Source organism: Lissotriton vulgaris, chromosome 5 (genome assembly GCF_964263255.1).
Source record: "Lissotriton vulgaris chromosome 5, aLisVul1.2, whole genome shotgun sequence".
NCBI lineage: Eukaryota > Metazoa > Chordata > Amphibia > Caudata > Salamandridae > Lissotriton > Lissotriton vulgaris.
Window position 1 is genome coordinate 1,384,625,879 of NC_141693.1, and position 18,369 is coordinate 1,384,644,247.

The window sequence follows — 18,369 nt, forward strand, 5'->3', positions numbered from 1 at the left end:
ATGGACTTTCACTTAATATGGCTCCATTGAGCCAAACGAGCTGACGAGCTCTGGTTACGCACCTGCGCGCTGTGAGAGGTACCAGACCCGATAAAACTTGGCAGCCTGCACAGCAAACCCCGACGAACAGCCTAAACTCCGCTGATGAAGGATAACAATCCTGAATCACTGGTGTCCAGAGTTGGCCTGCAACTTTGCATTTACAATTGAGATTCTACAAAAAGCACACACGCTTCAGAGAAGTGCATTTACCATGATGCTCAGGGGTACACCCGCTGGTGGGTGGAGTAGTGTGCGACCTAAGGATTTTCACTTAATATGGCTCCCTTGAGCCACAGTAGCTGACGAGCTCTGGTTACGCACCTGCGCCCCGTGAGAGGTACCAGACCCGATAAAACTTGGCAGCCTGCACAGCAAACCCCGAAGAACTGCCTAATTTCTGCTGATAAAAGATAAAAATCCTGAACAACCGGTGTCCAGAGTCGGCCTGCAACTTTGCACTTACAATTGAGATTCTACGAAGAGCACACACGCTTCAGAGGACTGCATTTACCATGATGCTCAGGGGTATACCCGCTGGTGGGTGGAGCAATGTGCGACCTATGGACTTTCACTTAATATGGCTCCCTTGAGCCACACGAGCTGACGAGCTCTGGTTACGCACCTCCGCGCCGTGAGAGGTACCAGACCCGATAAAACTTGGCAGCCTGCACAGCAAACCCCGACGAACAGCCTAAACTCCGCTGATGAAGGATAACAATCCTGAAACACCGGTGTCTAGAGTTGGCCGCAACTTTGCATTTACACTTGAGATTCTACGAAAAGCACACACGCTTCAGAGAACTGCATTTACCATGATGCTCAGGGGTACACCCGCTGGTGGGTGGAGGAGTGTGCGACCTAAGGACTTTGACTTAATATGGCTCCCTTGAGCCACACAGGAGCTGACGAGCTCTGGTTACGCACCTGCGCACTGTGAGAGGTACCAGACCCGATAAATCTTGGCAGCCTGCACAGCAAACCCGAAGAACTGCCTAAACTCTGCTGATGAAGGATAACAATCCTGAAAAACCGGTGTCCAGAGTTGGCCTGCAACATTGCATTTACACTTGAGATTCTACGAAAAGCACACACGCTTCAGAGAACTGCATTTACCATGATGCTCAGGGGTACACCCGCTGGTGGGTGGAGGAGTGTGCGACCTAAGGACTTTCACTTAATATGGCTCCCTTGAGCCACACAGGAGCTGACGAGCTCTGGTTACGCACCTGCGCACCGTGAGAGGTACCAGACCCAATAAAACTTAGCAGCATGCACAGCAAACCCCGAAGACCTGCCTAAACTCTGCTGATGAAGGATAACAATCCTGAAACACCGGTGTCCAGAGTTGGCCTGCAACTTTGCATTTACAATTGAGATTCTACGAAAAGCATACACGCTTCAGAGAACTGCAATTACCATGATGCTCAGGGGTATACCCGCTGGTGGGTGGAGCAGTGTGCCACCTATGGACTTTCACTTAATATGGCTCCATTGAGCCAAACGAGCTGACGAGCTCTGGTTACGCACCTGCGCGCTGTGAGAGGTACCAGACCCGATAAAACTTGGCAGCCTGCACAGCAAACCCCGACGAACAGCCGAAACTCCGCTGATGAAGGATAACAATCCTGAATCACCGGTGTCCAGAGTTGGCCTGCAACTTTGCATTTACAATTGAGATTCTACGAAAAGCACACACGCTTCAGAGAACTGCATTTACCATGATGCTCAGGGGTACACCCGCTGGTGGGTGGAGTAGTGTGCGACCTAAGGACTTTCACTTAATATGGCTCCCTTGAGCCACAGGAGCTGACGAGCTCTGGTTACGCACCTGCGCGCCGTGAGAGGTACCAGACCCGATAAAACTTGGCAGCCTGCACAGCAAACCCCGAAGAACTGCCTAATTTCTGCTGATAAAGGATAAAAATCCTGAACTACCGGTGTCCAGAGTCGGCCTGCAACTTTGCATTTACACTTGAGATTCTACGAAAAGCACACACGCTTCAGAGAACTGCATTTACCATGATGCTCAGGGGTATACCCGCTGGTGGGTGGAGCAGTGTGGGACCTATGGACTTTCACTTAATTTGGCTCCCTTGAGCCACACGAGCTGAGGAGCTCTGGTTCAGCACCTGCGCACCGTGAGAGGTACCAGACGCGAAAAACCTTGGCAGCCTGCACAGCAAACCCCGAAGACCTGCCTAAACTCTGCTGATGAAGGATAACAATCCTGAAACACCAGTGTCCAGAGTTGGCCTGCAACTTTGCATTTACACTTAAGATTCTACGAAAAGCACACACGCTTCAGAGAACTGCATTTACCATGATGTTCAGGGGTATACCCGTTGGTGGGTGGAGCAGTGTGCGACCTATGGACTTTCACTTAATATGGCTCCCTTTAGCCACACAAGCTGACGAGCTCTGGTTACGCACCTGCGCGCCGTGAGAGGTACCAGACCGGATAAAACTTGGCAGCCTGCACAGCAAACCCCGAAGATCTGCCTAAACTCTGCTGATGAAGGATATCAATCCTGAAACACCGGTGTCCCGAGTTGGCCTGCAACTTTGCATTTACACTTGAGATTCTCCGAAAAGCACACACGCTTCAGAGAACTGCATTTACCATGATGCTCAGGGGTAAACCCGCTAGTAGGTGGAGCAGTGTGCGACCTATGGACTTTCACTTAATATGGCTCCCTTGAGCCACCCGAGCTGACGAGCTCTGGTTACGCACCTGCGCGCCGTGAGAGGTACCAGACCCGATAAAACTTGGCAGCCTGCTCAGCAAACCCCGAAGAACTGCCTAAACTCTGCTGATGAAGGATAACAATCCTGAAACACCGGTCTCCAGAGTTGGCCTGCAACTTTGCATTTACACTTGAGATTCTACGAAAAGAACACACGCTTCAGAGAACTGCATTTACCATGATGCTCAGGGGTACACCAGCTGGTGGGTGGAGCAGTGTGCGACCTAAGGACTTTCACTTAATATGGCTCCCTTGAGCCACAGGATCTGACGAGCTCTGGTTACGCACCTGCGCGCCGTGAGAGGTACCAGACCCGATAAAACTTGGCAGCCTGCACAGCAAACCCCGAAGAACTGCCTAATTTCTGCTGATAAAAGATAAAAATCCTGAACTACCGGTGTCCAGAGTCGGCCTGCAACTTTGCATTTACACTTGAGATTCTACGAAAAGCACACACGCTTCAGAGAACTGCATTTACCATGATGCTCAGGGGTATACCCGCTGGTGGGTGGAGCAGTGTGCGACCTATGGACTTTCACTTAATTTGGCTCCTTTGAGCCACACGAGCTGACGAGCTCTGGTTAAGCACCTGCGCACCGTGAGAGGTACCAGACGCGATAAACCTTGGCAGCCTGCACAGCAAACCCCGAAGACCTGCCTAAACTCTGCTGATGAAGGATAACAATCCTGAAACACCGGTGTCCAGAGTTGGCCTGCAACTTTGCATTTACACTTGAGATTCTACGAAAAGCACACACGCTTCAGAGAACTGCATTTACCATGATGTTCAGGGGTATACCCGCTGGTGGGTGGAGCAGTGTGCGACCTATGGACTTTCACTTAATATGGCTCCCTTTAGCCACCCGAGCTGACGAGCTCTGGTTACGCACCTGCGCGCCGTGAGAGGTACCAGACCGGATAAAACTTGGCAGCCTGCACAGCAAACCCCGAAGATCTGCCTAAACTCTGCTGATGAAGGATATCAATCTTGAAACACCGGTGTCCCGAGTTGGCCTACAACTTTGCATTTACACTTGAGATTCTCCGAAAAGCACACACACTTCAGAGAACTGCATTTACCATGATGCTCAGGGGTAAACCCGCTAGTAGGTGGAGCAGTGTGCGACCTATAGACTTTCACTTAATATGGCTCCCTTGAGCCACACGAGCTGACGAGCTCTGGTTACGCACCTGCGCGCCGTGAGAGGTACCAGACCCGATAAAACTTGGCAGCCTGCTCAGCAAACCCCGAAGTACTGCCTAAACTCTGCTGATGAAGGATAACAATCCTGAAACACCGGTGTCCAGAGTTGGCCTGCAACTTTGCATTTACACTTGAGATTCTACAAAAAGCACAGACGCTTCAGAGAACTGCATTTACCATGATGCTCAGGGGTACACCCGCTGGTGGGTGGAGCAGTGTGCGACCTAAGGACTTTCACTTAATATGGCTCCCTTGAGCCACAGGAGCTGAAGAGCTCTGGTTACGCACCTGCGTGCCCTGAGAGGTCCCAGACCCAATAAACCTTGGCAGCCTGCACAGCAAACCCCGAAGATCTGCCTAAACTCTGCTGATGAAGGATATCAATCCTGAAACACCGGTGTCCCGAGTTGGCCTGCAACTTTGCATTTACACTTGAGATTCTCCAAAAAGCACACGCGCTTCAGAGAACTGCATTTACCATGATGCTCAGGGGTAAACCCGCTAGTAGGTGGAGCAGTGTGCGACCTATAGACTTTCACTTAATATGGCTCCCTTGAGCCACCCGAGGTGACGAGCTCTGGTTACGCACCTGCGCGCCGTGAGAGGTACCAGACCCGATAAAACTTGGCAGCCTGCTCAGCAAACCCCGAAGAACTGCCTAAACTCTGCTGATGTAGGATAACAATCCTGAAACACCGGTGTCCAGAGTTGGCCTGCAACTTTGCATTTACACTTGAGATTCTACAAAAAGCACAGACGCTTCAGAGAACTGCATTTACCATGATGCTCAGGGGTATTCCCGCTGGTGGGTGGAGCAGTGTGCAACCTATGGACTTTCACTTAATATGGCTCCCTTGAGCCACACGAGCTGACGAGCTCTGGTTACGCACCTGCGTGCCATGAGAGGTACCAGACCCAATAAACCTTGGCAGCCTGCACAGCAAACCCCGAAGAACTGCCTAAACTCTGCTGATGAAGGATAACAATCCTGAAACACCGGTCTCCAGAGTTGGCCTGCAACTTTGCATTTACACTTGAGATTCTACGAAAAGAACACACGCTTCAGAGAACTGCATTTACCATGATGCTCAGGGGTACAACAGCTGGTGGGTGGAGCAGTGTGCGACCTAAGGACTTTCACTTAAAATGGCTCCCTTGAGCCACAGGAGCTGACGAGCTCTGGTTACGCACCTGCGCGCCGTGAGAGGTACCAGACCCGATAAAACTTGGCAGCCTGCACAGCAAACCCCGAAGAACTGCCTAATTTCTGCTGATAAAAGATAAAAATCCTGAACTACCGGTGTCCAGAGTCGGCCTGCAACTTTGCATTTACACTTTAGATTCTACGAAAAGCACACACGCTTCAGAGAACTGCATTTACCATGATGCTCAGGGGTATACCCGCTGGTGGGTGGAGCAGTGTGCGACCTATGGACTTTCACTTAATTTTGCTCCCTTGAGCCACCCGAGCTGACGAGCTCTGGTTACGCACCTGCGCGCCGTGAGAGGTACCAGACCCGATAAAACTTGGCAGCCTGCTCAGCAAACCCCGAAGAACTGCCTAAACTCTGCTGATGACGGATAACAATCCTGAAACACCGGTCTCCAGAGTTGGCCTGCAACTTTGCATTTACACTTGAGATTCTACGAAAAGAACACACGCTTCAGAGAACTGCATTTACCATGATGCTCAGGGGTACACCAGCTGGTGGGTGGAGCAGTGTGCGACCTAAGGACTTTCACTTAATATAGCTCCCTTGAGCCACAGGATCTGACGAGCTCTGGTTACGCACCTGCACGCCGTGAGAGGTACCAGACCCGATAAAACTTGGCAGCCTGCACAGCAAACCCCGAAGAACTGCCTAATTTCTGCTGATAAAAGATAAAAATCCTGAACTACCGGTGTCCAGAGTCGGCCTGCAACTTTGCATTTACACTTGAGATTCTACGAAAAGCACACACGCTTCAGAGAACTGCATTTACCATGATGCTCAGGGGTATACCCGCTGGTGGGTGGAGCAGTGTGCGACCTATGGACTTTCACTTAATTTGGCTCCCTTGAGCCACACGAGCTGAAGAGCTCTGGTTACGCACCTGTGCACCGTGAGAGGTACTAGACCCAATAAAACTTGGCAGCCTGCACAGCAAACCCTGAAGAACTGCCTAATTTCTGCTGATGATGGATAACAATCCTGAAACACCGGTGTCCAGAGTTGGCCTGCAACTTTGCATTTACACTTGAGATTCTCCGAAAAGCACACACGCTTCAGAGAACTGTATTTACCATGATGCTCAGGGGTATACCCGCTGGTGGGTGGAGCAGTGTGCAACCTTTGGACTTTCACTTAATATGGCTCCCTTGAGCCACACGAGCTGACGAGCTCTCGTTACGCACCTGCGCGCCGTGAGAGGTACCAGACCCGATAAAACTTGGCAGCCTGCACAGCAAACCCCGACGAACAGCCTAAACTCCGCTGATGAAGGATAACAATCCTGAAACACCGGTGTCTAGAGTTGGCCTTCAACTTTGCATTGACACTTGAGATTTTACGAAAAGCACACACGCTTCAGAGAACTGCTTTTACCATGATGCTCAGGGGTACACCCGCTGGTGGGTGGAGCAGTACCGACCTAAGGACTTTCACTTAATATGGCTCCCTTGAACCACAGGAGCTGACGAGCTCTGGTTACGCACCTGCGCACCGTGAGAGGTACCAGACCGGATGAAACTTGGCAGCCTGCACAGCAAACCCCGAAGATCTGCCTAATTTCTGCTGATAAAGGATAACAATCCTGAACCACCGGTGTCCAGAGTTTGCCTGCAACTTTGCATTTACACTTGAGATTCTCCGAAAAGCACACACGCTTCAGAGAACTGCGTTTACCATGATGCTCAGGGGTATTCCCGCTGGTGGGTGGAGCAGTGTGCGACCTATGGACTTTCACTTCATATGGCTCCCTTGAGCCACACGAGCTGACGAGCTCTGGTTATGCACCTGCGCGCCGTGAGAGGTACCAGACCCGATAAACCTTGGCAGCCTGCACAGCAAACCCCGACGAACAGCCTAAACTCCGCTGATGAAGGATAACAATCCTGAAACACCGGTGTCTAGAGTTTGCCTGCAACTTTGCATTTACACTTGAGATTCTACGAAAAGCACAAACGCTTCAGAGAACTGCATTTAGCATGATGCTCAGGGGTTTACCCGCTGGTGGGTGGAGCAGTGTGCAACCTTTGGACTTTCACTTAATATGGCTCCCTTGAGCCACACAAGCTGACGAGCTCTCGTTACGCACCTGCGCTCCGTGAGAGGTACCAGACCCGATAAAACTTGGCAGCCTGCACAGCTAACCCCGAAGAACTGCCAAAACTCTGCTGATGAAGGATAACAATCCTGAAACACCGGTGTCCAGAGTTGGCCTGTAACTTTGCATTTACACTTGAGATTCTACGAAAAGCATACACGCTTCAGAGAACTGCATTTACCATGATGCTCAGGGTTATACCCGCTGGCGGGTGGAGCAGTGTGCCACCTATGGACTTTCACTTAATATGGCTCCATTGAGCCAAACGAGCTGACGAGCTCTGGTTACGCACCTGCGCGCTGTGAGAGGTACCAGACCCGATAAAACTTGGCAGCCTGCACAGCAAACCCCGACGAACAGCCTAAACTCCGCTGATGAAGGATAACAATCCTGAATCACTGGTGTCCAGAGTTGGCCTGCAACTTTGCATTTACAATTGAGATTCTACAAAAAGCACACACGCTTCAGAGAACTGCATTTACCATGATGCTCAGGGGTACACCCGCTGGTGGGTGGAGTAGTGTGCGACCTAAGGACTTTCACTTAATATGGCTCCCTTGAGCCACAGGAGCTGACGAGCTCTGGTTACACACCTGCGCGCCGTGAGAGGTACCAGACCCGATAAAACTTGGCAGCCTGCACAGCAAACCCCGAAGAACTGCCTAATTTCTGCTGATAAAAGATAAAAATACTGAACCACCGGTGTCCAGAGTCGGCCTGCAACTTTGCACTTACACTTGAGATTCTACGAAGAGCACACACGCTTCAGAGGACTGCATTTACCATGATGCTCAGGGGTATACCCGCTGGTGGGTGGAGCAATGTGCGACCTATGGACTTTCACTTAATATGGCTCCCTTGAGCCACACGAGCTGACGAGCTCTGGTTACGCACCTCCGCGCCGTGAGAGGTTCCAGACCCGATAAAACTTGGCAGCCTGCACAGCAAACCCCGACGAACAGCCTAAACTCCGCTGATGAAGGATAACAATCCTGAAACACCGGTGTCTAGAGTTGGCCTGCAACTTTGCATTTACACTTGAGATTCTACGAAAAGCACACACGCTTCAGAGAACTGCATTTACCATGATGCTCAGGGGTACACCCGCTGGTGGGTGGAGGAGTGTGCAACCTAAGGACTTTGACTTAATATGGCTCCCTTGAGCCACACAGGAGCTGACGAGCTCTGGTTACGCACCTGCGCACCGTGAGAGGTACCAGACCCGATAAATCTTGGCAGCCTGCACAGCAAACCCCGAAGAACTGCCTAAACTCTGCTGATGAAGGATAACAATCCTGAAAAACCGGTGTCCAGAGTTGGCCTGCAACATTGCATTTACACTTGAGACTCTACGAAAAGCACACACGCTTCAGAGAACTGCATTTACCATGATGCTCAGGGGTACACCCGCTGGTGGGTGGAGGAGTGTGCGACCTAAGGACTTTCACTTAATATGGCTCCCTTGAGCCACACAGGAGCTGACGAGCTCTGGTTACGCACCTGCGCACCGTGAGAGGTACCAGACCCAATAAAACTTAGCAGCATGCACAGCAAACCCCGAAGACCTGCCTAAACTCTGCTGATGAAGGATAACAATCCTGAAACACCGGTGTCCAGAGTTGGCCTGCAGCTTTGCATTTACACTTGAGATTCTACGAAAAGCATACACGCTTCAGAGAACTGCATTTACCATGATGCTCAGGGGTATACCCGCTGGTGGGTGGAGCAGTGTGCCACCTATGGACTTTCACTTAATATGGCTCCATTGAGCCAAACGAGCTGACGAGCTCTGGTTACGCACCTGCGCGCTGTGAGAGGTACCAGACCCGATAAAACTTGGCAGCCTGCACAGCAAACCCCGACGAACAGCCGAAACTCCGCTGATGAAGGATAACAATCCTGAATAACCGGTGTCCAGAGTTGGCCTGCAACTTTGCATTTACAATTGAGATTCTACGAAAAGCACACACGCTTCAGAGAACTGCATTTACCATGATGCTCAGGGGTACACCCGCTGGTGGGTGGAGTAGTGTGCGACCTAAGGACTTTCACTTAATTTGGCTCCCTTGAGCCACACAAGCTGAGGAGCTCTGGTTAAGCACCTGCGCACCGTGAGAGGTACCAGACGCGAAAAACCTTGGCAGCCTGCACAGCAAACCCCGAAGACCTGCCTAAACTCTGCTGATGAAGGATAACAATCCTGAAACACCAGTGTCCAGAGTTGGCCTGCAACTTTGCATTTACACTTAAGATTCTACGAAAAGCACACACGCTTAAGAGAACTGCATTTACCATGATGTTCAGGGGTATACCCGTTGGTGGGTGGAGCAGTGTGCGACCTATGGACTTTCACTTAATATGGCTCCCTTTAGCCCCACGAGCTGACGAGCTCTGGTTACGCACCTGCGCACCGTGAGAGGTACCAGACCGGATGAAACTTGGCAGCCTGCACAGCAAACCCCGAAGATCTGCCTAATTTCTGCTGATAAAGGATAACAATCCTGAACCACCGGTGTCCAGAGTTTGCCTGCAACTTTGCATTTACACTTGAGATTCTCCGAAAAGCACACACGCTTCAGAGAACTGCGTTTACCATGATGCTCAGGGGTATTCCCGCTGGTGGGTGGAGCAGTGTGCGACCTATGGACTTTCACTTAATATGGCTCCCTTGAGCCACACGAGCTGACGAGCTCTGGTTACGCACCTGCGCGCCGTGAGAGGTACCAGACCCGATAAACCTTGGCAGCCTGCACAGCAAACCCCGACGAACAGCCTAAACTCCGCTGATGAAGGATAACAATCCTGAAACACCGGTGTCTAGAGTTTGCCTGCAACTTTGCATTTACACTTGAGATTCTACGAAAAGCACAAACGCTTCAGAGAACTGCATTTAGCATGATGCTCAGGGGTTTACCCGCTGGTGGGTGGAGCAGTGTGCAACCTTTGGACTTTCACTTAATATGGCTCCCTTGAGCCACACGAGCTGACGAGCTCTCGTTACGCTCCTGCGCTCCGTGAGAGGTACCAGACCCGATAAAACTTGGCAGCCTGCACAGCTAACCCCGAAGAACTGCCAAAACTCTGCTGATGAAGGATAACAATCCTGAAACACCGGTGTCCAGAGTTGGCCTGTAACTTTGCATTTACACTTGAGATTCTACGAAAAGCATACACGCTTCAGAGAACTGCATTTACCATGATGCTCAGGGTTATACCCGCTAGCGGGTGGAGCAGTGTGCCACCTATGGACTTTCACTTAATATGGCTCCATTGAGCCAAACGAGCTGACGAGCTCTGGTTACGCACCTGCGCGCTGTGAGAGGTACCAGACCCGATAAAACTTGGCAGCCTGCACAGCAAACCCCGACGAACAGCCTAAACTCCGCTGATGAAGGATAACAATCCTGAATCACTGGTGTCCAGAGTTGGCCTGCAACTTTGCATTTACAATTGAGATTCTACAAAAAGCACACACGCTTCAGAGAAGTGCATTTACCATGATGCTCAGGGGTACACCCGCTGGTGGGTGGAGTAGTGTGCGACCTAAGGATTTTCACTTAATATGGCTCCCTTGAGCCACAGTAGCTGACGAGCTCTGGTTACGCACCTGCGCCCCGTGAGAGGTACCAGACCCGATAAAACTTGGCAGCCTGCACAGCAAACCCCGAAGAACTGCCTAATTTCTGCTGATAAAAGATAAAAATCCTGAACAACCGGTGTCCAGAGTCGGCCTGCAACTTTGCACTTACAATTGAGATTCTACGAAGAGCACACACGCTTCAGAGGACTGCATTTACCATGATGCTCAGGGGTATACCCGCTGGTGGGTGGAGCAATGTGCGACCTATGGACTTTCACTTAATATGGCTCCCTTGAGCCACACGAGCTGACGAGCTCTGGTTACGCACCTCCGCGCCGTGAGAGGTACCAGACCCGATAAAACTTGGCAGCCTGCACAGCAAACCCCGACGAACAGCCTAAACTCCGCTGATGAAGGATAACAATCCTGAAACACCGGTGTCTAGAGTTGGCCGCAACTTTGCATTTACACTTGAGATTCTACGAAAAGCACACACGCTTCAGAGAACTGCATTTACCATGATGCTCAGGGGTACACCCGCTGGTGGGTGGAGGAGTGTGCGACCTAAGGACTTTGACTTAATATGGCTCCCTTGAGCCACACAGGAGCTGACGAGCTCTGGTTACGCACCTGCGCACTGTGAGAGGTACCAGACCCGATAAATCTTGGCAGCCTGCACAGCAAACCCGAAGAACTGCCTAAACTCTGCTGATGAAGGATAACAATCCTGAAAAACCGGTGTCCAGAGTTGGCCTGCAACATTGCATTTACACTTGAGATTCTACGAAAAGCACACACGCTTCAGAGAACTGCATTTACCATGATGCTCAGGGGTACACCCGCTGGTGGGTGGAGGAGTGTGCGACCTAAGGACTTTCACTTAATATGGCTCCCTTGAGCCACACAGGAGCTGACGAGCTCTGGTTACGCACCTGCGCACCGTGAGAGGTACCAGACCCAATAAAACTTAGCAGCATGCACAGCAAACCCCGAAGACCTGCCTAAACTCTGCTGATGAAGGATAACAATCCTGAAACACCGGTGTCCAGAGTTGGCCTGCAACTTTGCATTTACACTTGAGATTCTACGAAAAGCATACACGCTTCAGAGAACTGCAATTACCATGATGCTCAGGGGTATACCCGCTGGTGGGTGGAGCAGTGTGCCACCTATGGACTTTCACTTAATATGGCTCCATTGAGCCAAACGAGCTGACGAGCTCTGGTTACGCACCTGCGCGCTGTGAGAGGTACCAGACCCGATAAAACTTGGCAGCCTGCACAGCAAACCCCGACGAACAGCCGAAACTCCGCTGATGAAGGATAACAATCCTGAATCACCGGTGTCCAGAGTTGGCCTGCAACTTTGCATTTACAATTGAGATTCTACGAAAAGCACACACGCTTCAGAGAACTGCATTTACCATGATGCTCAGGGGTACACCCGCTGGTGGGTGGAGTAGTGTGCGACCTAAGGACTTTCACTTAATATGGCTCCCTTGAGCCACAGGAGCTGACGAGCTCTGGTTACGCACCTGCGCGCCGTGAGAGGTACCAGACCCGATAAAACTTGGCAGCCTGCACAGCAAACCCCGAAGAACTGCCTAATTTCTGCTGATAAAGGATAAAAATCCTGAACTACCGGTGTCCAGAGTCGGCCTGCAACTTTGCATTTACACTTGAGATTCTACGAAAAGCACACACGCTTCAGAGAACTGCATTTACCATGATGCTCAGGGGTATACCCGCTGGTGGGTGGAGCAGTGTGGGACCTATGGACTTTCACTTAATTTGGCTCCCTTGAGCCACACGAGCTGAGGAGCTCTGGTTCAGCACCTGCGCACCGTGAGAGGTACCAGACGCGAAAAACCTTGGCAGCCTGCACAGCAAACCCCGAAGACCTGCCTAAACTCTGCTGATGAAGGATAACAATCCTGAAACACCAGTGTCCAGAGTTGGCCTGCAACTTTGCATTTACACTTAAGATTCTACGAAAAGCACACACGCTTCAGAGAACTGCATTTACCATGATGTTCAGGGGTATACCCGTTGGTGGGTGGAGCAGTGTGCGACCTATGGACTTTCACTTAATATGGCTCCCTTTAGCCACACAAGCTGACGAGCTCTGGTTACGCACCTGCGCGCCGTGAGAGGTACCAGACCGGATAAAACTTGGCAGCCTGCACAGCAAACCCCGAAGATCTGCCTAAACTCTGCTGATGAAGGATATCAATCCTGAAACACCGGTGTCCCGAGTTGGCCTGCAACTTTGCATTTACACTTGAGATTCTCCGAAAAGCACACACGCTTCAGAGAACTGCATTTACCATGATGCTCAGGGGTAAACCCGCTAGTAGGTGGAGCAGTGTGCGACCTATGGACTTTCACTTAATATGGCTCCCTTGAGCCACCCGAGCTGACGAGCTCTGGTTACGCACCTGCGCGCCGTGAGAGGTACCAGACCCGATAAAACTTGGCAGCCTGCTCAGCAAACCCCGAAGAACTGCCTAAACTCTGCTGATGAAGGATAACAATCCTGAAACACCGGTCTCCAGAGTTGGCCTGCAACTTTGCATTTACACTTGAGATTCTACGAAAAGAACACACGCTTCAGAGAACTGCATTTACCATGATGCTCAGGGGTACACCAGCTGGTGGGTGGAGCAGTGTGCGACCTAAGGACTTTCACTTAATATGGCTCCCTTGAGCCACAGGATCTGACGAGCTCTGGTTACGCACCTGCGCGCCGTGAGAGGTACCAGACCCGATAAAACTTGGCAGCCTGCACAGCAAACCCCGAAGAACTGCCTAATTTCTGCTGATAAAAGATAAAAATCCTGAACTACCGGTGTCCAGAGTCGGCCTGCAACTTTGCATTTACACTTGAGATTCTACAAAAAGCACAGACGCTTCAGAGAACTGCATTTACCATGATGCTCAGGGGTATTCCCGCTGGTGGGTGGAGCAGTGTGCAACCTATGGACTTTCACTTAATATGGCTCCCTTGAGCCACAGGATCTGACGAGCTCTGGTTACGCACCTGCGCGCCGTGAGAGGCACCAGACCCGATAAAACTTGGCAGCCTGCACAGCAAACCCCGAAGAACTGCCTAATTTCTGCTGATAAAAGATAAAAATCCTGAACTACCGGTGTCCAGAGTCGGCCTGCAACTTTGCATTTACACTTGAGATTCTACGAAAAGCACACACGCTTCAGAGAACTGCATTTACCATGATGCTCAGGGGTATACCCGCTGGTGGGTGGAGCAGTGTGCGACCTATGGACTTTCACTTAATTTGGCTCCTTTGAGCCACACGAGCTGACGAGCTCTGGTTAAGCACCTGCGCACCGTGAGAGGTACCAGACGCGATAAACCTTGGCAGCCTGCACAGCAAACCCCGAAGACCTGCCTAAACTCTGCTGATGAAGGATAACAATCCTGAAACACCGGTGTCCAGAGTTGGCCTGCAACTTTGCATTTACACTTGAGATTCTACGAAAAGCACACACGCTTCAGAGAACTGCATTTACCATGATGTTCAGGGGTATACCCGCTGGTGGGTGGAGCAGTGTGCGACCTATGGACTTTCACTTAATATGGCTCCCTTTAGCCACCCGAGCTGACGAGCTCTGGTTACGCACCTGCGCGCCGTGAGAGGTACCAGACCGGATAAAACTTGGCAGCCTGCACAACAAACCCCGAAGATCTGCCTAAACTCTGCTGATGAAGGATATCAATCTTGAAACACCGGTGTCCCGAGTTGGCCTACAACTTTGCATTTACACTTGAGATTCTCCGAAAAGCACACACACTTCAGAGAACTGCATTTACCATGATGCTCAGGGGTAAACCCGCTAGTAGGTGGAGCAGTGTGCGACCTATAGACTTTCACTTAATATGGCTCCCTTGAGCCACACGAGCTGACGAGCTCTGGTTACGCACCTGCGCGCCGTGAGAGGTACCAGACCCGATAAAACTTGGCAGCCTGCTCAGCAAACCCCGAAGTACTGCCTAAACTCTGCTGATGAAGGATAACAATCCTGAAACACCGGTGTCCAGAGTTGGCCTGCAACTTTGCATTTACACTTGAGATTCTACAAAAAGCACAGACGCTTCAGAGAACTGCATTTACCATGATGCTCAGGGGTACACCCGCTGGTGGGTGGAGCAGTGTGCGACCTAAGGACTTTCACTTAATATGGCTCCCTTGAGCCACAGGAGCTGAAGAGCTCTGGTTACGCACCTGCGTGCCCTGAGAGGTCCCAGACCCAATAAACCTTGGCAGCCTGCACAGCAAACCCCGAAGATCTGCCTAAACTCTGCTGATGAAGGATATCAATCCTGAAACACCGGTGTCCCGAGTTGGCCTGCAACTTTGCATTTACACTTGAGATTCTCCAAAAAGCACACGCGCTTCAGAGAACTGCATTTACCATGATGCTCAGGGGTAAACCCGCTAGTAGGTGGAGCAGTGTGCGACCTATAGACTTTCACTTAATATGGCTCCCTTGAGCCACCCGAGGTGACGAGCTCTGGTTACGCACCTGCGCGCCGTGAGAGGTACCAGACCCGATAAAACTTGGCAGCCTGCTCAGCAAACCCCGAAGAACTGCCTAAACTCTGCTGATGTAGGATAACAATCCTGAAACACCGGTGTCCAGAGTTGGCCTGCAACTTTGCATTTACACTTGAGATTCTACAAAAAGCACAGACGCTTCAGAGAACTGCATTTACCATGATGCTCAGGGGTATTCCCGCTGGTGGGTGGAGCAGTGTGCAACCTATGGACTTTCACTTAATATGGCTCCCTTGAGCCACACGAGCTGACGAGCTCTGGTTACGCACCTGCGTGCCATGAGAGGTACCAGACCCAATAAACCTTGGCAGCCTGCACAGCAAACCCCGAAGAACTGCCTAAACTCTGCTGATGAAGGATAACAATCCTGAAACACCGGTCTCCAGAGTTGGCCTGCAACTTTGCATTTACACTTGAGATTCTACGAAAAGAACACACGCTTCAGAGAACTGCATTTACCATGATGCTCAGGGGTACAACAGCTGGTGGGTGGAGCAGTGTGCGACCTAAGGACTTTCACTTAAAATGGCTCCCTTGAGCCACAGGAGCTGACGAGCTCTGGTTATGCACCTGCGCGCCGTGAGAGGTACCAGACCCGATAAAACTTGGCAGCCTGCACAGCAAACCCCGAAGAACTGCCTAATTTCTGCTGATAAAAGATAAAAATCCTGAACTACCGGTGTCCAGAGTCGGCCTGCAACTTTGCATTTACACTTTAGATTCTACGAAAAGCACACACGCTTCAGAGAACTGCATTTACCATGATGCTCAGGGGTATACCCGCTGGTGGGTGGAGCAGTGTGCGACCTATGGACTTTCACTTAATTTTGCTCCCTTGAGCCACCCGAGCTGACGAGCTCTGGTTACGCACCTGCGCGCCGTGAGAGGTACCAGACCCGATAAAACTTGGCAGCCTGCTCAGCAAACCCCGAAGAACTGCCTAAACTCTGCTGATGACGGATAACAATCCTGAAACACCGGTCTCCAGAGTTGGCCTGCAACTTTGCATTTACACTTGAGATTCTACGAAAAGAACACACGCTTCAGAGAACTGCATTTACCATGATGCTCAGGGGTACACCAGCTGGTGGGTGGAGCAGTGTGCGACCTAAGGACTTTCACTTAATATAGCTCCCTTGAGCCACAGGATCTGACGAGCTCTGGTTACGCACCTGCGCGCCGTGAGAGGTACCAGACCCGATAAAACTTGGCAGCCTGCACAGCAAACCCCGAAGAACTGCCTAATTTCTGCTGATAAAAGATAAAAATCCTGAACTACCGGTGTCCAGAGTCGGCCTGCAACTTTGCATTTACACTTGAGATTCTACGAAAAGCACACACGCTTCAGAGAACTGCATTTACCATGATGCTCAGGGGTATACCCGCTGGCGGGTGGAGCAGTGTGCGACCTATGGACTTTCACTTAATTTGGCTCCCTTGAGCCACACGAGCTGACGAGCTCTGGTTAAGCACCTGCGCACCGTGAGAGGTACCAGACGCGATAAACCTTGGCAGCCTGCACAGCAAACCCCGAAGACCTGCCTAAACTCTGCTGATGAAGGATAACAATCCTGAAACACCGGTGTCCAGAGTTGGCCTGCAACTTTGCATTTACACTTAAGATTCTACGAAAAGCACACACGCTTCAGAGAACTGCATTTACCATGATGTTCAGGGGTATACCCGCTGGTGGGTGGAGCAGTGTGCGACCTATGGACTTTCACTTAATATGGCTCCCTTTAGCCACACGAGCTGACGAGCTCTGGTTACGCACCTGCGCGCCGTGAGAGGTACCAGACCGGATAAAACTTGGCAGCCTGCACAGCAAACCCCGAAGATCTGCCTAAACTCTGCTGATGAAGGATATCAATCTTGAAACACCGGTGTCCCGAGTTGGCCTGCAACTTTGCATTTACACTTGAGATTCTCCGAAAAGCACACACACTTCAGAGAACTGCATTTACCATGATGCTCAGGGGTAAACCCGCTAGTAGGTGGAACAGTGTGCGACCTATAGACTTTCACTTAATATGGCTCCCTTGAGCCACACGAGCTGACGAGCTCTGGTTACGCACCTGCGCGCCGTGAGAGGTACCAGACCCGATTAAACTTGGCAGCCTGCTCAGCAAACCCCGAAGAACTGCCTAAACTCTGCTGATGAAGGATAACAATCCTGAAACACCGGTGTCCAGAGTTGGCCTGCAACTTTGCATTTACACTTGAGATTCTACAAAAAGCACAGACGCTTCAGAGAACTGCATTTACCATGATGCTCAGGGGTACACCCGCTGGTGGGTGGAGCAGTGTGCGACCTAAGGACTTTCACTTAATATGGCTCCCTTGAGCCACAGGAGCTGAAGAGCTCTGGTTACGCACCTGCGTGCCGTGAGAGGTACCAGACCCAATAAACCTCGGCAGCCTGCACAGCAAACCCCGAAGATCTGCCTAAACTCTGCTGATGAAGGATATCAATCCTGAAACACCGGTGTCCCGAGTTGGCCTGCAACTTTGCATTTACACTTGAGATTCTCCGAAAAGCACACACGCTTCAGAGAACTGCATTTACCATGATGCTCAGGGGTAAACCCGCTAGTAGGTGGAGCAGTGTGCGACCTATAGACTTTCACTTAATATGGCTCCCTTGAGCCACCCGAGCTGACGAGCTCTGGTTACGCACCTGCGCGCCGTGAGAGGTACCAGACCCGATAAAACTTGGCAGCCTGCTCAGCAAACCCCGAAGAACTGCCTAAACTCTGCTGATGTAGGATAACAATCCTGAAACACCGGTGTCCAGAGTTGGCCTGCAACTTTGCATTTACACTTGAGATTCTACAAAAAGCACAGACGCTTCAGAGAACTGCATTTACCATGATGCTCAGGGGTATTCCCGCTGGTGGGTGGAGCAGTGTGCGACCTA